Below are 23,924 nucleotides of genomic sequence, written 5' to 3' on the forward strand. Positions count from 1 at the left end.
ATTGTTTGGATTTTTATTCTTTTTTCACTATAGAAGTTGAGGCAGACTGCACTTGCCTAGCCAGTATCCATTTTCCTCATTTTCCTAACTAATGGAACCATGAATATTTGGAGTAGCAATATCTCCAGCCAGGTAGCACCTCCAGGGATTTGTCATGCAGAATTCTAGGCACAACCACCTTACAAACCAAGACATGCAAGAGTAGGCATGGCTCCCATCAGTGATGGCAGAAAGTCGTTCTCTCACTGCTTTGGGAGGAGGAGGAGGGGGTTACTCCTAAAGCTTCTGAAGAAAAGAGCCCCTTGGAGGAGTGAGGCGCAGGCCAAAGGCAATAGGTCCTGAGCAGAATCTTTGCAACCTGCCCTTGCCAGTGGCGTTGGGCACCAGGCTGAACCCTGGACCTGAAAATATACTATGGCTGCTCTGCAGATGCCCACTCCCACACCTTCCAACACACAGAAGGGGCTTGGGGCCGAGGAAAGCGTCACCCAGCTGCAAGGCATGAAGATCCCTGTACACCTCTCCACCGGCCCTCCCACCGCTCCTGCAGGGCCCACCATGGAAAGACCCTGGGGAGGGTTGCAGACCTCAGACTTCTGGGATGGAGGTTCACACAAACATCTGAGGGGCACAGGCTGAGAGTGAGGGGCCTTGGGCATGGATGACAAAGCAGAGACAGTGAGAGACCACGTGAGAGACGGTTGCGCCATAGGTGCCCAGAGACAGAGAGAGACTTAGCAAAGCAGGGGCCCAGCAGCACCTACCCAAGGCAGGCCCAGCAGAGGGTGAGGCATCCTGGGGGGAGGCCAGAGAGGGGACATGGGGGTGGACGAGGAGCACAGCTGCTTCTGAGGACGTGGTGGGATTTAGATGCTGTGTGCCCAATGACCTCCAGTGGCAGAGGGACAGCCCTTTCCCCTGCCTACCCCTAGTCCTCTGTTTGTTACCTGCCCCCATGCCACCCCCACCACCATCCCCCCACAGCCCCCGAGTCTCTCTCCCCTCCCTGATCCCATGCCTGGTTCTCCCAGGAAGTGCCCAGCAGAGGGGAGGGAAGCCTTGTTGTTCAGCCCCAGGGTGGGGAGGCGGCAGGCACAGCTGCTGCCCTCAGCTCCTGCTCTGGCTTCCCCAGGGGCTGGCTCTGGCTGGCTGCTCCCCGACTCCCTTCCCCATCATAAGGCACAGCATCTGTCCTGCTGTTGCCCAGCTGAAGTGCCCTGTCTTCCTGGCTCCCTGCCAAGCACTCTGCCAGCCCTGAGGGCCCTGCCAAGCACAGGCCTGTGGAATCCTGGCCTTTCCAGCTGGCCCTGGCTGCAGCCAGACTCTCTGATGTCCTGCACTGAATGGAGATGCCTGGACAGGGGCTGTGAAAAATAAAGCCCAGTTTCTACACTCCCTGGTGAAAGAGGTTGAAACAGCCCTCCTACCTCTGTTGGCATCCCAGTCAGCCTGAGCACTAGGGCCTCTTTTAGAGAAAAGTTTCACCAGATCTGCCGTCAGGGGCAGCAGCCAAGGGTCAGCTTGGGCCAGGCCTTATTCTATGCAACAGATCTCCCACAAGTGGCCATCAGCTTGGCAAATCTGGGGTTAGCTAGGTTTTCCTACAGCCAGGCCTATGTCGTGGCATTCTCTATTTCAAGTTCCATCTGGCTTGCTGTGATTTTGCAGACTGGGCAGGTGTGATAGGAAGTGAGGAAGGGCCTGGTAATATTATCTGGGGTTCTGAATCCAACTACAAAAAATGGGCCTTCTGGTATGCTGACAAGTGGGCCTCTGAAAGGTATGCACATGAAATCCCTGGAATCTGTGACTATTATGTATGACAAAAGGTGTGATTAACTTAAGGGTCTTGTGAGGAAGGGTTTATCCTGGATTACCTGTATAGGATCTAAATACAGTCATAGGTACCCCTAAAAGAGAATGGCAGAGGAACTTTTAAGAGAGACACACTTTAGACAAGGCGATGTGAAGAGGAAGGCAGGGACAGGAGGGATGTGACCTCAAGCCAAGGAATGCTGGGAACTACCGGAAGCTGGAAGTGACAAGGAAGGAAATCTCCCCTAGAGCTTCTGGAAGGAGCTTGGCTCTCCTGACACCTGGATTTCAGCCTCTAGCCTCCAGAACCATAAGAGAATGTATTTCTTTTCTTTTAAGCCACCAGGTATGTGGTAATTGTTACAGCAGCCACATAGACAAATAGACCTCTTAATTTTTTTTTTTTTTTTTTTTTTTTTTTTGAGATAGAGTTTTGCTCTTGTTGCCCAGGCTGGAGTGCAGTGGCATGATCTTGGCTCACTGAAATCTCCGCCTCCTGGGTTTAAGCAATTCTCCAGCCTCAGCCTCCAGAGTAGCTGGGATTACAGGCACCTGCCACCACGCCCAGCTAATTTCTGTGTTTTTAGTAGAGACGGGGTTTCTCCATGTTGGCCAGGCTGGTCTCAAACTCCTGACCTCAGGTGATCCATGTGCATTGGCCTCCCAAAGTGCTGGGATTATAGGCGTGAGCCACCGTGCCCGGCCTAGACCTCTTAACTTTTAAGTAAACCAATAAATTCCCTTTTTTGGTTTCCAAGTCTATTTTCTGTCATTTGCAACCAAAGGAGTCTTAATTTAGACAATAGCTTAAAAGAAGGGAGACAGGCAAAAGAAAAGAATGGATTGTTATATAGGGATTGGTGGATGAGAGAAGGACACTTCAAGGGTAGAGGAAAGGAGGACGGTGAGTGTCTGCCAGTGTGATGATGTGGACACTGTTGTGGGAAGGGAAAGACTGATGGAAGTAGCAATGGAAATTTTATCCAGGCCACAGTCGTGACAATAATAATCGACAGAGCTGCTGTGGTCAGAATGTTTGTGTCCTTTCAAAATTCATATGCTGAAACCTAATCTCTAATGTAATGTAATAGTATTAAGAGGTGGGGCTTTGGGAGGCTATATCCTCATGAATGGGATTTGTATCCTTATAATAGCACTTTGAGGGAGCCATTTTGCCCTTCTATCATGTGAGGACACACATTTACCTCTTGAGGACAGAGCAACATGGTACCATCCATAAAACAGAGCAAGCCTTCACCTTCATCTGCGAACACATTGATCTTGGACTCCCCAGTGTCCAGAACTGTGAGAAATAAATTTCTACATCCCGTGCCTGGATCTCCCAGGAAGTGGCCAGGGACACAGGCTGAGAGTGAGGGACTATAAGCTGTGCTATAAAATTACCCAGTCTAGGGTATTTTTATAGCACAGCATGAGTAGCCTAAGACAAGAGCCATTATAATAATAAATTAGAGAGTAGGAACATCATGATATTCTCAACTGTGTGTGTGAGTGTGTGCATGCGTGAGGTGTGGGGGAGTCAGAGAGAGACACAGAAACAGAGACAGAGAGAGATTAAGCTAATCTGGGATGTGACCTAGGAATAGTCCACCTAAGATTGCCTGAAAACCTAAATGATGGGGCATCAGCTTTTTGAGAGGAAAGAGGAATACAAATGATGATAAGTCAAATGCCAATAACTTATAGAGCAAAAATAGAACCTACTCATTTATGCAAAGACATAGAGATCCTGGCTATATACTAAGAGGAGACAAGGTAACACAGAGTTGGAGGCAGAGGGTTAGAAAAGGTAGAATTTGCCCAAGCAAGGAAGGAGAAAGTAAAAGGAGAAGAAATAAGTGGTTTCTCAAATCCATGAAGTGCCGAATGTGCAGACAAACCCCTTATCAGTGCGCGGAAGGGCAAGTGTCCAGCTATAGGGGATGTTCAGTCATGAGGGGGGATGTCCAGCCACGGGTGCGGATGTCTAGTCATTGGTGATTATGTTCAGTCAGGAAGGGGATGTCTAGCCATGATTGTGAATGTCCAGACATTCACAATCTCCATAGGTGGAGATATCTAGCCACTGGTACCATGTCCAGCCATGGAGGAATGTCCACACATTGGCAGAATGTCCATCCATGGAGGAGGCACTCCCAGCCATGGTGAGGATGTCCAGCTATGGGTGGATGTGCAGTAATGGGAGGAGGTCCAGCCATTGGGGCAATACTCAGCCATGATTAGGATGTCCGTCCATGAGTAAAAAAGTCTATCAAGAGCTCAGCTGAGCTAAAGAGAGCTGAACCGAGAGGCATCAGAGGAGGTAATTAAGACAACAAGTCAAAATGAAAGTAACGGTGAAGTTGTTAGTTACCTGCTGCAATACAAGTAAGAGGCTAAACTAAAGCCAGTGCCCACTCTCCCATATCCCTTTTCCCTCGTGGTACAGCATACCAGTTGAGGGTCAGGTGGATCAGCATAGATGCAGGGGTGGGCAGTCTCACCGCCAAAGGAGCCCTGAATAAAAGGCTTCTGCAGTTTTATGAACCCAGAGGCTGGGAAAAAGGACAAAAAGAAGGGCTAGGAGTGGAAACATACTGAGTACGAAGTCAAAGCAGTGAAAAATATCTTTAAGCCCACCGCAACCCACCCACTTAAGGAAATATTGGCAGAAGCACCTAGAGAAAGCCTCAGCTGAAGGTCCACAAGAATGAGGCCTCCAAATGAAGCTGCCTGGACTACAATGAGATATGAGCAAGAGCATAGCAAGCCAGAGGGGCTCATTCCTTAACTGTAACTCCTTTCAAAGATTGCAATGCATTGGTTGCACACCAAGTCTGATGCAGGGAGGGCAGCCTTCTTCCATGAGGCCTGCCAAATAATGCTTTTGTTGTTGCCTGTGTTTAGGCCAGAAAAGTCACAGGAGCTGGACTCTTCAATGTCCATGCATGAGGAAGGATGTCCAGCTATGAATGGGAATGTCCAGCCTTGAATGGGGATAGCCACCCAAGGGGGAGCATGACCAGTCATGCATGTATGTAGATTTCCACCATTATATCAGGATAACCAAACATGTGAATATGTCTAATTATGTGTAGAGATGTCTATTCAAGGAGATAAACAACCAAGCTTGGGGATGATCCTCCCAGCAGAGGGAATGTCTAACCATGTATGAAGATTTGTCCAATAATGTGAGAGAATGTCCATCCTTGAACAGAAATATCTAAACATTGTACCAAGGCTGGACACTTGGACTTTGGCTCTGACATACGTCATGTCAGCCTTGGCCACTGTTTCTAATTTACAGAGTGTGTCAGTGGAATATGGTCATCGTCAGCATGGATTGGAAGTCCTTGGAGTGTGAAGACTTGAGGAATTTGTGAGACACAAAAACACAGGCCAGATCTTTACCAAAAAAGGGAGCCAGTTTTCCTCACAGGGAAAAAAGGGAGCCAGTTTTACTCACAGGGACTCTTCACACCAAGATTTCAATGTGGAACCCAGCTGGTTGGAAGTGATTTCATATTGTTCCTGGAAAAGGCTGTGGGTCTGGAAGATGTACTATCAATAGTGGGCCTGGATCATTCACCACAGCACTTGGCAGAGGTGTGGGTGGATATACCACATGCAAAGCAAAACTGCAGCCTGACCACCTGGTTTATATAGAAGCCCTGCCTCCACCTCTAAGCTGCCAGCCATTTCTGTTCCAGCAGCCTTGCCAGTCTTGGCCTCAACCAGCACTAAATGATCAAAGTTATGAGCACAGCATACAACAGTGTATCATACCCAAGCAAAATCTTCATGGTTGCTTTGTTCTGCTGTGTGTTCTTTAGTTTTAGGAAGCATAGGTACTTAGAGAAATAAAACTACCCACACTTCACCCCCAGTGTCTGCCAAGAAGGGGTACTGGCTCACTCTTAACAATCAACCCTTTCTTGGGTAGTTCCAGAGAAATGGGCAGGTGCCAATATAAATCTGGAAGTTTTGAGTTTATGTCCTGCTTCTCACAGATGATGACCTACATTCTTATCTGAGAGAGAGACATATCTGTCCTATTCTCCTCAGAGGTGCGGGATCTAGGAGAAAGCATATGATGAACAGGAGTATACCATGTTCGTATGAGGAACCCTGTTCATGATACCAAGACCTTTTAGATTTCTTGGACTTTATTATTTTTTTCCTTGATCTTTTATTCCCTATTCAATATTTTCTGTCCTTATCTCTATTATTTTTCTCCTTCTACTTTTACTGGGTTTAAATTGCTTTTTAAATTTTAAGATGGATAATTAGTTCATTGGTTTTCTACCTTTCCTGATGCATACATTTGAAATAATGTTTCCCTCTAAGCAAGTTTTAGCTGCATCCTACAATTTTGAATATGTAGTATTTTGTTATCATTCGGTTTAAAATATCTTCAGTTTAAAGTATCTTCTAATTACTATTTTGATGTCTTCTTTGACTTCTGAGTTGTAAAGAAGTATGTTGCTTAATTTCTAAAAATTTGGAAATTTTCTCGTTGTTTTTATTACTATTGATTTCTGGCTTAATTCGACTGTGCTCATAGAACATAATCTCTATGATTTACATTCTTTGACGCTTGAGGCTTTAAGGCTCAGCATATGGTCAATTTTGGTAAACATTCAATATGTACTTGAAAATAATGGTTCAAGCACAGCAGTTGGGTGCAGTATTCTATATATGCTGATCAAGTCAATGTTGTTAATCATGTTGTTTAAATATTCCATATCCTTACTTACTAATTACTTTTCTTCTTATTCTATCAGACATTGAAAGGCCCACTACATTGTAAGTGTGCATATTTCTCATTGTGATTCTGTCGATTCTTGATTTATATATTTTATACCTATATTATTAGGTGCACACAGATTTATAATTAGTATATCATGCTGTGGATGAATATTTATCACTATGAGGTGAGCATCTTTATTTCTAGATGCTTTTTGCATTAAAGTATGCTTTGTATGATATCATTAATTAGACCAAGTTTCTTTGGTTAGTGTATTTGCCTGGTTTATAATTTTCCATCTTTTTACTTTCAATCTTTCTAAATCTTTGTATTTTAGATATACCTCTTATAAGCAGCATGCTCTTTTGTTTAAAATCCAGTCTGACAACCTTTATCTTCCAGTTAGAGCTCTTTGTCCATTTACATTTAATGTAATTATTGGTGTATGTTTCAATCTACTGTCTTACAATTTGCTTCATCTGTTATACATTTTTTTCTCTTTCTCTCTCTCTGTCCTTTCTTTCCTTCTTTTGGCTTGATTTTTTTTATTATTCCATTTCTCCCACTACCCTCAACTTCATTAACTTGGAAGTTAAACATTTTTTTTTTTTTTTTACTATTTACTTAGTGATTACCTTAGACTAGCACTATCCAATAGAAATATAATGCATGTTGCAAATATAATAGTATAATCTGTGAGCCATATATGTAATTTTAAATTTTCTAATATCCACAGTAAAAAAAAAAAAGAAAAAAGAAACAGGTGAACTTAATTTTAATAATACATTCAATTTAATTTAATATATCAAAATATTATCATTTCAACATGTAATCAATATAACATTAGTAATGGTATCATTTTCCTTTCTTTTATCCTCCTTTTTTTCTTTTCTTGCCCTAAGTCTTTGAAATCTGGTGTATATTTTACATTTACAGTATACCTGAAGTAGGACTGGTCACATTTCTAAGTGCCAAGAGCCACATGTGCCTAGGGGCTACCATAGTTAACAAAGCAGCCTTGTAATACAATATGCATCCTTAACTTATGAAAGTCTAATAAAAATGTAGTACTTTTACCTTACCTCTTCTCAGACATTCAAAGAGCTCAGAACATTTTTATTTTATTTAATTCTCTTCCCAAATTATATAATTATTGCTTAATGTAGCATATTCATTTGAATTTTTCCAAGTATTTACTATTTTCATTGATTCTGAATCTGTCTGCCATTTAGGCTTATTTTCTTTGCACCTGAAGGATACCCTTCCATATTTTTTTAAGTGTGACTAATTTTCTCAACTTTTGTCAAAAAAGTTCTGTATTTCACCCTCATTATTGAAGAATGGTTTCAACAGGTAGGTCATTAGTTATTATTTATTGCTTTCAGTACTTGAACAATGTAATTTCACTGTCTTCTTGCCTCCATTGCTTCTGTTAAAAAGTCAGCTATTAGTCTAATTATTCTATATATTTTCTCCTAACCTATCTTCCAGTTCAGTAATTCTCTCTTTGTCTAATCTGCTGAAACTTACCCATTGAGTTTTTAATTGAGTTATTGTGTTTTTTCTGTTCTAAAATTCCCATATGATACTTTCTGAAAGATTTCAATTTCCTGCTGAATTCTCATTTTGCCTTCTATTTTCTTTAACACATTAAGGCATAGTGTACTTACAAATTTTAAAATGTGTATAACTTCATGACCTGGATCCTCTGTGAGTCTGTTTTTGTTGTCAATTATTTCTTGTGTTTTGGGTGGGTTTTTTTTTTCCGTTTTTAAGTTTGGGTTTTTTGTTTTTTGTTTTTTGTTTTTTTTGAGACGGAGTCTCAGTCTGTCGCCCAGGCTGGAGTGCAGTGGCGCAATCTCAGCTCACTGCAAGCTTCGCCTCCCGGGGTTCACGCCATTCTCCTGCCTCAGCCTCTCCAAGTAGCTGGGACTACAGGCGTCCACCACCACGCCCGGCTAATTTTTTGTATTTTTTTAGTAGAGACGGGGTTTCACCGTGGTCTCGATCTCCTGACCTCGTGATCCGCCTGCCTCGGCCTCCCAAGTGCTGGGATTACAAGCGTGAGCCACCGCGCCCGGCCTAGTTTGGGTTTTTTTAATGGAGCACTGGATGGTTGTATAAGAAAAATTTTCAAAATTAGTTGAGGTCTGAGATTATGCTACCTTCCTTCAGAGGCAATTTACATTTGCTTCTGGTAGGTGACTGGAGCATTAGCAATCCTGGATCACTTCAACCCAGTTTCAGAGATTAAGATGTGAACAGGGCTTCCACCATGAGAAATGCTGGCCTATTTTAAATCCACCTTTCTCCTGGTATGGTATAGCCCTCTTGGCTTCCACTGTTACATATTGGGGATTTACTAGTGTGCCCCCATCCTTAGCAGGACTGGTCTCCAACTTTGGAGCCTCCTTACACAGAAACTGTCAAAAATTCTGCCCAAAATTTCAGCTCCTTGGCTTTCCAGCTGCCTTCTCACCACCTCTCCCACTCCCTGTACCACTACCCAGGAAGATGAGGAACAAGATACCAATGTTTACTGATCAGAGTGACCCTTTTTATTTTTGGGTTCTGGATCCACACAGGAGGCACAGCTCAGCATCCTCAGGACACTTAAGTATCTGATATTAATAATCTGGGTTTCTCTTTTTTATATGGAACACCTACTTACCTTCTGCTTCCCTTAAAATATTTCTTCAACTTTCTGAGTCTCAATTATAGTTGCCTATGCATTTTTGTAGAGTTGATTTTATAGAGAAGAGATAGATTTGCATAAGATACGGTTCTTTCTCCTTTTGGCTTATAACAATGACATCCACAACCCTAGCTTCCTAATCAGTCTCAGAGTCTACGAATTTCCAGGGTCCCTCTCATCCTGGGATAGTCATGGGATACTTCTGCCAACTGGGTGGATATGGTTATGTTTCCTATACAATGGCAAATGCCCAAAGCTTGTTTCTAGATGGTTCAGTCACCAGGCATGGGTAAAGGTGATGAAAAATCATGAGATTGAAAGTGACTACAGCCCAGGGATTAGGATGCTGGCCATATAGTTGAGTCTTCTTCAGGGAGAGGCTCTGTGGACAGGAATGCAACACTTGTCTGTTTCCCTCCTGTCAAAGATAGGATAGGGGTGTAAGTAAAAATACGTGAAACCTGAATCCCATCACTTACCAAGTTCTCCTCTGTGTGGTCCATGCACAGTTCTTTCCTGATACAGTCTTCTATGAAAACAGAAAGGCCGGGCTTGGTAGCTAATGCTTATAATCCCAGCACTTTGGGAGGCCAAGGCGAGTGGATCATTTGAGCCCAGGTATTCAAGACCAGCCTGGGCAACATGGCAAGATCTGATCTCCACAAAAAATTTAAAAATTAGCCAGGGCATGGTGGCACACACCTGTAGTCCCAGCTACTCAGGAGGCTGAGGTGGGAGGATTGCTTGAGCCCAGGAGGCAGAGGCTGCAGTGAACCAAGATTGCACCACTGCACTCCAGCCTGGGTGACAGAGTGAGACCATCTCAAAAAAAAAAAAGAAAAGAAAAAAAAAGAAAGAAAGGACAAGGCCACATTGCCTCTTGAGGGCCCTCTCTGTACCCTCTTCTCAGGCCCTGACTGGCCCTGGACATGCTTCCCTTGGCCCTGATCCTTTGTCCTTGGGTCTGTTTTCTTTTCTGTCCTTTTGTGGGCACTTCAGGATTTATCTCACATCAAATCTAGATGCTGCCTAGCTCTCCAGCTCTCCTCAATGCTTCCCGGGGAAGCACACTATTCCTCTTTATTTTCAAGGTTTCATACATGGGGAACGAAAAAAAAAAGTGGGCATTGTAACAAAGTTTACAGCATTCATATAGTACTGATTCCCAAACCTTTGCTTCTTACTGCACATGAGACAGCATAGGAAACCCAGGTATTCACATGCTTGTTTTAATATGTCAGGGCTGATGCGTCTGTTTCCTTCCAGAGGAAGCCAGAAACCTCAAGATTAGCTGTGACAGCCAGCACCAGGTGGAGGGACAAGTCCCACTAGGACTTCCTGGCAGACCAGGTTCTCCTGGACTTCGCCCACCCATCTATGTGTCCACCATGGCACTGTGTCATAGCTGTGGCAAGACATTCAAAAGGAGATTTTACTTTATTTCCCTTTATTACAAGAAGGATGGCTTTTCTTGGGCTAGCCCACATGATGGACGGCCAATACAAGATCAATACAAGGAAGAGGGTGTTCTGGAGATGCAGGTTTAAAAAGTCATAAAATGGGCCGGGTGCCGTGGCTCGCACCTGTAATCCTGGCACTTTGGGAGGCCAAGGCAGGTGGATCATTTGAGGTCACGAGTTTGAGACTAGCCTGGCCAACGTGACGAAACTAAAAATACAAAAATTAGCCAGCATGGTGGCACGCACCTGTAATCCCAGCTACTCGGGAGGCTGAGGCAGGAGAATTGCTTGAACCCGGAGGCAGAGGCTGCAGTGAGCTGAGATTGCGAGATTGCACCACTGCACTTCAGCCTGGGCAACAAAGCAATACTCTATCTCAAACAAACAAACAAACAAGTCATAAAATGGAGCATCTGAAAGACTTGAATGGAATGCAAGGTAGCTCTGGGACTCCTCAGGACTTTAGTGGCATTCACTCTGGGCTGGTCTCTCCAGCTTGGCTAACGTTTTTATGCTCTAATTGTTCTTGTCACTACCATTTTTTTCATGATCTCCATTGTCTTTGTTTTTTCTGCCTTGTAACATTGATGGCTTCATAATTTTGGCTGGTCATGACCACTATGACCCCTCATGCATCTATGCATATGATCCTCAGCTCTGCCACTCTTTGCCCAATTGTTTCCATTTACCGCAATTCAAACGTGTGTGTGTGTGTGTGTGTGTGGACACGATTTTTCAAATATCCTATTACCATTTTTCTGTCTCCTTGATCCATGAGTGTCTGAAATAGGTATAAATGTAGAATTATCTACTTTGTAACTTTGTAATTCTTTTTTTTTTTTTTTTTTGAGATGGAGTCTCACTCTGTTGCCCAGGCTGGAGTGCAGTGGTGCGATCTCAGCTCACTGCAAGCTCAACCTCCTGGGTTCACGCCGTTCTCCTGCCTCAGCCTCCCGAGTAGCTGGGACTACAGGCACCCACCACCATCCCCGGCTAATTTTTTTTGTATTTTTAGTAAAGACGGGGTTTCACCGTGTTAGCCAGGATGGTCTTGATCTCCTGACCTCGTGATCCGCCCGCCTCGGCCTCCCTAAGTGCTGGCATTACAGGCATGAGCCACTGCGCCTGGCCCTTTACTTTGTAATTCTATCAGCCTTTTTATTTTTATATTTTGAAGTTATGTTGTGTACATAAAAATTCCCAAGTATTATAGCATCTTAGAGTAGTGTTCCTTTCGTTGGTTTACAACTAGAATTGGCAAAGTTTTTCTATAAAGAGCCAGGTAGTAAATAGTTTAGGCTTTGACAACTATTCAGTATCTGTCACAACTACTCAACTCTGCCATTGTAGCTCAAAAACAACCACAGACTATATGTAAACAAAGGGGAGTGATTGTGTTCTAATAAGATGTTATTTCTAAAAACAGGTGGTGGGTTCAGCCGGCCTGCAGGCCATAGTTTGCTGATTCCTTGATTCCTTTTAAGGTTTAAATTATATTTTGTTGTGGTAGTTTTCTTTGGTTGGAAATTTGCCGGATATATCTTTTTTCTATCCTTTTGTTTTCAAACTTTCTGTGTTACTTTGTTTTAGATATACCCCTTATGAACATTATATAGATCTATTAAATGTAATCTATCAAACTGCTTTTTAATTATCAAGTTTAACTCATTGAACTTATGTGATTACTGATCTCTTTGGACTTATTTCATCCTTAGTCTGAAGAGTCAGGTCTGTCCCACCACCGGGAGGGTAGGCTAGACTTCAAATTCAAGACACGACAGACTTTAATCTAGCACGAAGTTTCCTTAGCCCTGTAGAAGATACAGGTCGGGAAATCAGCTTCACTCTCCTCAGGAGTCCCAGCAGCTACTCAGAATGCAGATTCTGATTCCTCCCAAACCCCACCCACAAGGGGCAAGGAGGGGTGTAAACATCTGCCAGGAACGAGGTCCAGGTGTGTGCAGTTCCCCTTGCCACAGGGAGCCACTGCCTCATTTTTCCACTGGTCTTTTTTCTCATGCCAGTCACACAGGCACACCACCAGCATTACAACTTACAGCTCTCCCATTTCAGAGGCTTCACGGTAACCGTGACAGATAACTGACTCCCAGTACGTGGCCTTCTGTCAAGCACACCCAAGGCACACAAGAGAAAATGAAGACCAAGGTCTAACCGATCCAATCGAGCCACTTCAGACTGATTGTTTCAATTACTCACATAGACAGAAAAAGGAAGATTAGTCAAAAGTGCCAGCTCCCTGTGGTTCTTGTCTCACACAACAAAAGGAACAACACAAAAGGGATTCGATGACTACAAGGCAAGTCGTGGGATACCCTGCTGCTGTTGAGCCGAGGGGGTCTAGACTGCAGCTATGTGGTTTCATATTCTGCAGCTCTATTCTGAGGGGCACGAGGCAGAAAGCCCCACACCTCATCAGGACTGGAGAGGAGATAGAAAACTGTCTCATGACAGCCTCCCAAGGGAGATAAGGGCCTCAGAGCGTGCCTTACAAGCCTCCCATCCTCTTCTGTTCCAAGGGGGATCAAGAAGTGTTCTACCAAGACTCAGATTAGCTGTGGTTCAAGCCTTCGCCTTTGCAGGGGGTGTAGATATATGCAAGGTTGCCATGGCAAAGTCATTCCCCTACAACTCCATCCCTTGACATTCATGTGTCCTACTAAGAATTCTCAGGTGCCTGGGTCACCCCATCAGATACCCTAATTCATTATACAGATGAGGGCTTGAATAAGTGCATTTTGTTTGTCATAGACAACGAGGTGTGTCACCATAACAATGACTCTTACTATGGTGATCAGGCCGACTTAGAGTACTGACTGCAGCCAGGCTTTCCATCTGGAGCCAGGCTAGCTAAATATGTCATGAATCCAGATGCAGCAAGAGGTGTTGGCACACAACCCCCACCTCAACTGGCCAGCAGGAAGCCCAGGACAGCGCCATCGCCCATCACCACTTACCCTACAAAGTTTAGAACAATTTGTAGACTGTTAAAAAAAAAAAAAACAAAAACAATCTAACAATAACAAAATGAGGCTAAAGGGAATCAAATCAATGTCTGAAAAGGTTAATCTTGTTTTGTCATCTCCAGTGGAGGCTGTTTCTTTCTGGCTCTTGGGAGGTTTCGAGAGTTTTTAGATTAAGATTCTTCAATGACAGTGGTGGTCGCAGTTAAGTGGGGCCCGATATCCTACAGACAGGAGCTGAGAGAGACAGATGGGCCCTTCCTCCACCTCTGATGTCCAGGGTCTAAAGTGCTCTCTCTTGTTCAGCTTAGTTCAGCCAGAATCCAGTTCAGCAGGTTCTCCCCTCTGTACCCGATACTATCCTAGAACATCTCCCACATCCTGACAGGTGGGCTGCAGCAGAACCACCTTAGGCACTGTTACCTCATATTGATGATCTGACTCTTTCCAAGCAAATGGTCTCAGAGAAAACCTGAAAATCACCTTTAGAAGCCAGGAAGGATGCAGGAAAGGTCCAGGCCTGCTTTTGCCCTTGACTCACAAGGTCCTTCCTCACTGCTGGAAAATCTTCAACCATTCTCTCTAGGAATTTCACACCTGTAGACCACATCTTTCTGACTCCAGCCCCTATCCCTCTCCCCCTCCCTTACTGTGCTCTGCCGTACCGGCCTCCTCCGTGTTCTTCAAACATGCTGGGCACGTTCCTGCTTCGGTGCCTTGATGACTGTCTCCCAGATGGCTGCTCAACCTCCTCCCTCCCTCCTTTACCTCTTAGTGAAGCCTTCTCTCACCACAGATAAAATCAAGCCTCCTTTCCATGCCAGAATACTCTATCTCCCTTCCTTGTTTGATTTTTCTCCATAACAAGTATTACCATCTCAACTTTCTCTATATCACTGCTCCTTAAGTTCAGGAATCTTGCCTGCCCTTTTCACTGTTGGGAGCCCAGCCCCTATAGCAGTGTCTGGCACATAGTGGATGCTCAATAAACAAGCATTGAGTGAATACATTTGGCCTAAGCCAGTTAAATAAACCTCACCCACACCCTCAGCACAGACTACTCAGCCTTAGGTCACAGACAAATGCCTGCCCTTGGCCACAGAGCCTAGTCACGGATTTCAGGCTGCACTAAGCTCAAAACTTTTGTTCAAAGATTTGTTCATTGATTCAAAAATTATTGAACCATGCTATGTGTCAGGTGCTGTCACTGGAATTTATTAAATAAAAGAATAAAACAGGCAAAGCCCTCTCCACATAAAGGTCACATTCTGGTAAGAGAGACAGGCCAATACATGTGCTTTCCATGCATTGGGAGAGATGATCATTTGTGACTGTGCAGGACTGACAAAGCATTTATGGATCGCATTGTCTAGTTATAACAATGCTAAGCCTTACCAGCATTGGCAAGGGGATTAAAAAGATTTCCACAAAAACCCCTAGGCTGAAATGCACAAGCAAGAAACCCTGGTGCTGATATTTTCCCTCCCCTAGAGGGAGCTCCTCATCAGTCTAATTAAGATGCCATGGAAATGCTTTTAGAAAACAGATGTTTTGAAATGTTTCCTTCTTTCTGTGATTCTGTTGCCAAAAGGAATATGGCTCACTCATAACAACTCTCTCAGTCGAACACTTAAAACTTTGGAAATAGAATTTCCTCACCTACTTATTACTTACAAAATCATTGTATTGGTTTTGGACCCAGTTGTTAAAAATATAAAAATGCAACAACTTCTGACTGGTTTATAGAACAACTGATTATCATTAGGGAATATGAATTTTTTTCACCAGACTTCAATAAAAACCTTTGCATAATTGGTGGATGCAACTGGAAGTGAATGTCTTGAGTTAGAAGACAGAGCCAATCACTCCATCTTCCCTCTGCACTGCAGGTCTTTGTGAGGGTCTTTTCCAGTTTCAACAGCCATTACAACCAACATCCAAGAACTGAGTTTAAACTTCAGACCAACAGGTCACTGTAGGACAAAAAGTTAAATCCTCACTCTCCCATGCCTCCTCCCCCACCAACAAAAAACATAAGAAGAAAAACTAAACACCTAGTCAAAGAACATCAACAGACAGTTCATAGAAAACAAAACAGCTGGGGAAAGAAAGACTGAACATATGCAAGGATGCTCAACTTACCCATACAAAAATAAAGAAACAGATTGATAACAGATCCTTTGTGTTGGCAAGGATAGAGAGAAACAGGCAGTATTATATGTTGTTGGTCAAAATGGAAACTGGCAAAATTTCTTTGGATAGCAATTTGACAATAGCCATCAAAACTGAAAGTGCACAGACCCCTTGATCCAGAAATTCTACTGTAGGAATTTTTCTAACCAAAAAATTCCCAAAAGTTGGCACCCTCTTAATACTAAAATAAGATGAGAACAGTGCAAGAAGAGAAAACTATCAGCCAATCTGATTTATGAACACAGGTAAAAATATTAACAAACTGAATCCAATGGTGATTTCAAATAATGCTTGAATGAGTATAATTTATTCCACAAATACAAATATGTTAGTCATTGATCTTAACTACAAACATAAACAGATTCATATTTCTTTAAGCAAAATAGAAGTGTATTGAAACAATATTTAGTAGCTCACCAAATTGTCAGAAAGCCCAGGGACCAGGCTCAGAAAACAGGCAGATCAAAGAGAAGTTATGCACCCAGAGCCACAGAAAACATCATACCACAGAACCAGCCTGCTGAGGATTCCAGCACCAACACAGGGGTTGCTATCCTGGTTCTCTGGATCCCAAGCTGCAGACTGAAAATTCTCAGCACGCAAATTTGGCCAATCCTGGTCACATGTCTGTCCCAGCAGCCAGGGGAGCTGAGAAAGTGAGAAACTGGTATTTTCAGCTCTATAATTAGAGGCAGGCTGTTTCCCGCCCAGACAGATAAGAAGGAGAGTCCCCAGACATGCGGAAGGGAATCAGGTGTGTTTGGGCTCAGAAAACAACACCCCCAAAGTATAGCTCTTTGCCCTACTAAGCACCTTGAATGAAAGGCCTCCAAAGCTGCCTTGGAATCAAGGTCTCTGATCTTCCCTTGTTTCTCCCCCCAAGTGCGGGAAGGGGCTCTCTCTGAGTTCCTTTATCTGACTGAGGGAAGTTCTTTTAAAGAAACACAATTGCCTTCAATCCACTGTTTGAAATCAAATTAAAAAGGGATAGTTACTCACTGAAGAAGAAATTAAAGATCATCTGCATGAGCAGACTTTTTATCTGTTCTGAGGGCTGTCACCAAGAGACTTTATCTGCATAATAAGACAAACTTTGGCTGGGTGCGGTGGCTCACCCCTGTAATCCCAGCACTTTGGGAGGTCAAGGCAGGTGGATCACGAGGTCAGGAGTTCAAGATCAGCCTGACCAACATGGTGAAACCCCATCTCTACTAAAAATACAAAAATTAGCCAAGCGTGGTGGCGTGTGCCTGTAATCCCAGCTACTCAGGAAGCTGAGGCAGGAGAATCGCTTGAACCTGGGAGGCGGAGGTTGCAGTGAGCTGAGATAGCGCCACTGCACTCCAGCCTGGGCAACAGAGTGAGACTCTGTCTCAAAAACAAACAAACAAAAACAATCTTTGTTTGCAATGCAGTTCCACCCTTCACCTTCCTACAACTTATCACCACCCCTACTAGAGCCTAGAAGAACTTTGCCTTCAGCTATTGTTTGTGCTTCAGGCTCATTCATCCTTCTTAAAAATAATTTACTCTTCCTCTAGAATTGTCTACATCTTCCACTTTCCTCTCCCATGTGAAGAGGGTATTTAAGCTTCAATTATCTGACTTTTCTTTGAGTTTCAGGTTTGTATGATTCCCATGTGCTTGCATGCTAATACATTTGTATGCCTTTTCTCCTGTCTGTCTATCGTCAGTCTATTTCAGCAGATTGAATTATCAAAACTTCAGAGGGAAAGTTTAAACTTCCCTGAAGGTGTCAGGTAGCCTAAAATCTGGCTAAAGTCCACCACTGTGAGGAGGTTTCCGTGGGAAAAATATATTGATGTAATTTACCATATTAACAGATCAAAGAGGAAAACCGTGAAATCCTTCCTGCTTGAAGCTACCTTTGCAAAAATTATAACTGAGAGAATTCCGACAGTGGAAGAGATCTGACCTAACTAACTCCATCTTGCTTGGAACCTCCAAGCTGTTCTTGTTCATTCCTGGGCGTAGGCTGAACTAACTTTGGGAGGAATTTAGTTTGTAGCCCAACTTTGATACAAAGATGGTAACAGCCCTTTCCCAAAACAAACCTCCTTCCTGCCTGGGGGCTAGACTGCCTTTGCAGGACTAACAAATTAGCCACAAGATTAGAAATTATGGTTTAGGAGTCATGCAGCTAGAAGTTGCAAGATTATGAACCTCCCCAAATTGCCCCTGGGGATAACATTACTGTTGTAAAACCTAAGATCAGTACTTGAGATATTTTCAGACCCTGTACTTGATGGATCAGTAGACACCACCCAAACCAGTAAACTGGTTCATTTGGTCTTGTGGCCTCCCCACCCAGGAACTGACTCAGCACAAGAGAACAGCTTTGACTCCCTATGATTTCATCTCCAACCTGACCAATCAGCGCTCCCCACTTTCTGACCCCCTACCTGCCAAATTATGCTTAAAACCCCCTATCCCCAAGCTTTCAGGGAGGCTGATTTGAGTAATAATAAAACTCAGGTCTCCCATACAGCCAGCTCTGTGTGAATTAAACTCTTTCTGTATTGTAATTCCCCTGTCTTGATACTGGCTCTGTCCAGACAGCAGGCAAAGAGAACCCACTGGGCGGTTACATGCTGTTATTAAAAAGAAAAGCATTTAATAAACATCTTGATTACAAAAAACAATTAGCACACAAGAATGGAAGGAAATATACTTAATTTGCTAAGGCTAGATAAAATGAAACTCCTGCAAATATCCTCACTGGTGGGAAAGCATAAGAAACAACCCCATTAAAGTCAGAGGGAAACGTGGTGCCACTCCCCACAATGCTTTTCAATGCTGTTCTTGAGTCTTTGTGCAACAGCAGAAGGAAGGAAGGAAGGAAGGAAGGAAGGAAGGAAGGAAGGAAGGAAGGAGGGAGGGAGGGAGGGGAGGAGGGAGGGAGGGGAGGAGGGAGGGAGGGGAGGAGGGAGGGAGGGAGGGAAAGAAAGAGGTATCATGCTGGGGGAAAAAAACTACAAAGTTGTCAGAATTTATAACTGATATGGTCACCTACTTTAAAAACCCCAAAGAATCAACTAACAAATTATTAGAACTATGAAATGCAAGGAGAATGTGATTATTATTGTAAGAGATTTCAACATCAGTAGCCAAAAAGCAGGGACATGGGGGAAATTGAATAAACAGTAATCATCAAGCAGTCATCAGCAGATACATACAGAACTTTGTATCTTTCAAACAGAGAATAATCATTTATTTCATATGTCCAGAGAATATTAACAAAGAACTGCCATGTACTTGGCCACTAAAAGAAGCTTAAAAACAACAAAAAAATAGAAATTGTATACATATTTTCAGTGATCATATCCAATAAAATCAGAAACAAATAATTTAAAAATTAATAAAAGTCTTACCTCACTGGAAATTAAGAAAAACTCTTAAAGGAAGGTGAAATCAAGATAAAATTGCAAACTACCCATAAAGCAATGAAAAAATAGACCTCTTCCTAATAAAGCCTGGGCTTAGAGGGAATTTCACAGCCTCAAATGCCTTATTATGGAGGATAGACCCCCAAAATACATCCCAAAAATGTGGGAACTCATCCTAACAGTGAGAAAAAAGACAAAATAATCTAATATAAATGAAGACTAGGAGATAATAAAAGTTTGAATTAGTGAAATGGAAAACCAAGAAAAAAAGTTAAAGGAAAGATAAAGTCAAAAGCTGTTTCTTTGAAAAACAAACAAACAAACAGATAAACTCTCCAGTTCTCTTACAAACCAGATTAAAGAAAAAATAGAGGGTAAAAATACACAAGACAGAAAATGAGAACTGAGACTCAACTACAGATGTGGTAAAATTAAAATTATATTAAGGAGAACACTATGCAAATTTATGGCAAATCAAATTTGAAACCATTGAGGGAATGGATGGTTTTCTAACAAAATCTAAATTACCAATATCAATCCAAGAAAAAATAGAAAACTTGAATAGACCAATTACCAAGGAAGATTATATTTTTGTATATTAAATATTGCCTTGGAAGAAATAGTTTCATAGCTGAGCTTTATCTAACCTTTAGAGAGAAGATCATTCCAAAGTTATTTAAACTATTCCACATAATAGAAAAAAGAAAAGAAATTCTCCAATTCATTTTACGAAGCCAGATTACACTTCATACCAAATCTGATAAAGATAGCTCCTCCCCCAACAAAAAGATAGACCAGAGAGGTTGGCAAACATTTCCGTAAAGAGCCGAATAGTAAATATTTTAGGTTTGGGGGCCATACAGTCTCTTTTGCAGGTACTCAACTCTACCACTCACAAAAGCACTCCGAACAATATGTAGATGAATGAGTGCAGTAGTGTTCCAAATAAATCTTTATTTATGAACACTAAAATTTGTATTTGATATAATTTTCCATTGTCACAAAATACTACTCTTCTTTTAACTTTTTTCACAATCATTAAAAAAATGTAAAAACCATTCTCAGGTCATGAGATGTACAAAAACGAGTTGTGGGCTGAATTTGGCCCAGAGGCAGTAATTTGCTGACCTCTGCTATGGCCCAATCTCAGCAATCAATACAGATGTAAATGTAAAAAAATCGAACATTACCAAATAGAATCCAGCAGTGTGTCCAAAGAACAAGACAGTAAGAGTAAATAAGGGTTATTCCAGAAATATTCAATATTAGGAAAAATTAGTCATATGTCTTTACATGGACAATTTAAAGGGAAAACAAAAAGCCCCCTGATCAACTTAATATATGCTGAAAATGCTGGTTATAAAGTTCAGCAGCCAATCTTAATAAAACTCTGAGAAAAACTAGAATAGAAAGAAACTGCTAAAAACTGAAGACTAGTTTGTTAGTTTTTTGTTTTTTTTAGGCAAGGAGCATTCTAAATGGTTTTAAAAAAAAGGTGCAGCAGTGGGGTGGGGGAGCGGTGGCGGAGGACGGGTGGTGGTGGCAGGCACAGTAGCTCTCGCCTGTAATCCCAGAGCTATGGAAGGCCCAGGAGGGAAGAGTGCTTGAGGCCAGGAGCTCAAGGATCTCGCCACTGCATTCCAGCCTGGATGACAGAGCACCATTTCCATTAAAAAGCCATTTGCATTAAAATTAGGACCCTGACAAGGATGCCTTCTACTATCACTATACATATTGTCATGGTTCCAGCAAGTGCAACAGGATGGCAAAATGAAAACATTAGAATACATTTTGAAAAGAAGATAAAAATTATTTCTTTCTGCTGCTGATACAATAACACACCTAGAATATACACCTACTATGTACCCATAAAAATAAAAAATAATAATAAGGTACCTAGAAATTCCAAGAGAATCTAATGAGGACAAAATAGAGATATTAATAGAGAATTTGGTATGTGGCCTAATAAAAAATAAATACACAAAAATCTATAGTGTTCCTCTGTATTAACAATAGCCAAATGAAAAATGAATTGGATAAAATATCTATCCATAATAGTCAGAAAAAAAAACCCACATCAGTTAAATACTTGGCAATCAATTAAATATGGAACCTGTATGAAGTAACCTGTAGGTCAAATTAAAAGACACAAAACAGGATTGGAAAAATGTCCTTGGATGGTAAGATTATTAACATATTTTCTAAGAGAGAGAATAGATTATGATAGCAAATATATAATGAATACAATCCCAAATAAAATACCAATGGATTTTTAATTATACACAATGATACAAAGGCATATCTCTCAAAATAAATATCCAGTTACCAAGAAATCATTAATAAAGAACAGCCAGGGGTCCATCACCGTAGCTCACATCTGTGATCCCAGCAGTTCGGGAGGCTGAGGCAGGCAGATCACCTGAGGTCAGTAGTTTGAAACCAGCCTGGCCAACATCGTGAAACCCCGTCTCTACTAAAAATACAAAATTAGCCGGGCGTGGAGGCACATGCCTATAATCCCAGTTACTCAGGAGGCTGAGGCAGAAGAATCGCTTGAACCCAGGAGGTAGAGGTTGCAGTGAGCTGTTGTGCCACTGCACTCCAGCCTGAGTGACAGAGCGAGACTCCATCTCAAAAAAAAAAAAAGAGAGAGAGAGAGAATAGACAGGGAGCCCAGACTCAGCACTCTAAAGTAACTGTACCCCAAACAATAGGAATAGACATAGAAATAATCAGAACAGAGTGGACAAACAAAAAGAAATAGACCCCAACTAATATGAAAATTTAATAAATCATAAAGGTGGTATTTCAATTTTATGGGAAAATCACAGCTTCTTTAATAAATAGTGGGTCCATCTAGAAAAATAAAGTTGGACCCCTCATCTCTCAACACATGTCAACATTAATTCCTGGTAGACTAAAATATAACTGGAAAATCAACCCCTGAGGTGGCTGACTCCCAATTCCCAGTCAACCGGTTCCAACACACTCTGGATGGCCCACCCTTGATAGGATGATCAGGCAATGAGATCTGGGTCAGGATAGCTCAGACCCTTCCAAGGGCCCTAAGAGAGAGGGGCACCCACTTTTTAAAGCCCTTGTTCCCAGTTCCTGGGGTGTCCAACTTGGATGTGTAGCAGCAGCAGGAGATCTCCAGCCAGCAACAGCTAGGAGTTGCCCGCCAGCCGGTGGACTCAAACGAATCCTTCCACACCCGAGGTTTAGTCTACACCAGGAGTCCCCAAACCCCAGGCCAGGGACAGTAGCAGTCCATGGCCTGTAAGGAACGGGGCCACACAGCAGAGGGTGAGCAGCAGGTGAGCATTATGGCCTGAGCTCTGCCTCTTGTCAGATCAGCTGCATTCGATTCTCACAGGAGCGCGAGCCCTATTGTGAACTGCGCATAGGGATCTAGGTTGCACGCCCTTATAAGAATCTTATGCCTGATGCTCTGAGGTGGAATAGTTTCAGTTTCATCCCCTCCAACCCCGTCCATGGAAAAATTGTCTTCTATGAAACCAGTCTCTAGTGTCAAAAAGGTTGGGGACCACTAGTCTGCACCTTCCTGACACCACCACACATCACCTGGCAGGCCTCCCATGGTGCAGAGCTCAGCAGACACACGAACCCTCCTCTTGCTGACGTTAGCTCATTTCCACAAAGTTTCTCTCACTGTAATTCTATGACCATGGAGGTTGGGATACTAGTGCCAGAGTAATCGGGAGAGGAATTTGTGAGAGAGGGCAGCTCCAGGTGCAACCTTCCTCTGGGCCTTGGATCCCTCGCTCTTGAGGTTAACAGAAGACAAACGATTCTACCTGCTGCCTGCCCCATGCCTGTTTACTCTCTTTCACCTCAACGCTCTAGCTGATGGGCTAGATTTCTCCCGGATGTCCTAATTAACTTTCTTGATGTTTTCCTTTCCTCCCTTTTACTAGATTTTATCTGTAATCAATATTTCCCTCTCCACAAAGTTTGAGACAATACTGTATGACCTGTAGGTTTGGGAGAACTTTCTAGACCAGAAAGGAAACACAAAAGCTAGGAAAGAAAAGAGATATGTTTGGCCAGGTGCGGTGGCTCACACCTGTAATCCCAACACTTTGGGAGGCCGAGGTGGGCAGATCATGAGGTCAGGAGATCAAGACCAACCTGGCTAACACAGTGAAACCCCATCTCTACTAAAAATACAAAAAATTAGCCAGGCGTGGTGGCGTGCACCTGTAGTCCCAGCTACTCGGGAGGCTGAGGGAGGAGAATCACTTGAACCCAGGAGGCAGAGGTTGCAGTGAGCTGAGATCGTGCCACCGCACTCCAGCCTGGGCCACAGAGCAAGACTCCATCTCAAAAAAAAAAAAAAAAAGAGAAAAAGAAAAAAAAGAGATATGTTTGATTGAAATGCTTCACTGGCAAAAGATACTTTCATAAGCAAAGGTTAAAAAAAACAGAAAGGAGAATTGCAAAACAAATGACAGATAAACAGTTTGAATGCCTGTAGAGTTGTCCCGGATGACAAAACTACAACCCAATGGAAAAATGGCCAAAAGAATATAAATAGAAGAGCAAATATATATTAGGTTGGTGCACAAGTAATTGCGGTTTGCCATTGAAAATAATGGCAAAAAT

General features: G+C 42.7%; 1 protein-coding gene across 11 annotated transcripts in view; it reads left to right on the top strand.

Moving 5' to 3' along the window:
- The window catches only part of IQCF6 (IQ motif containing F6), a 127,253-nt gene that overhangs the window by 89,800 nt on the left and 13,529 nt on the right, over positions 1 to 23,924 (top strand). Inside the window, exon 2 of one of the 11 annotated variants that reach the window (XM_055275323.2) lies at positions 4,723 to 4,849. The exons of the other annotated variants lie outside the window; for them this stretch is intronic. The gene's annotated coding sequence lies outside the window, so the exon portion shown is untranslated. The remainder of the gene's footprint in view (positions 1 to 4,722; positions 4,850 to 23,924) is intronic. 11 annotated transcript variants of the gene reach the window in all.

Source organism: Symphalangus syndactylus, chromosome 1, assembly GCF_028878055.3.
Source record: "Symphalangus syndactylus isolate Jambi chromosome 1, NHGRI_mSymSyn1-v2.1_pri, whole genome shotgun sequence".
NCBI lineage: Eukaryota > Metazoa > Chordata > Mammalia > Primates > Hylobatidae > Symphalangus > Symphalangus syndactylus.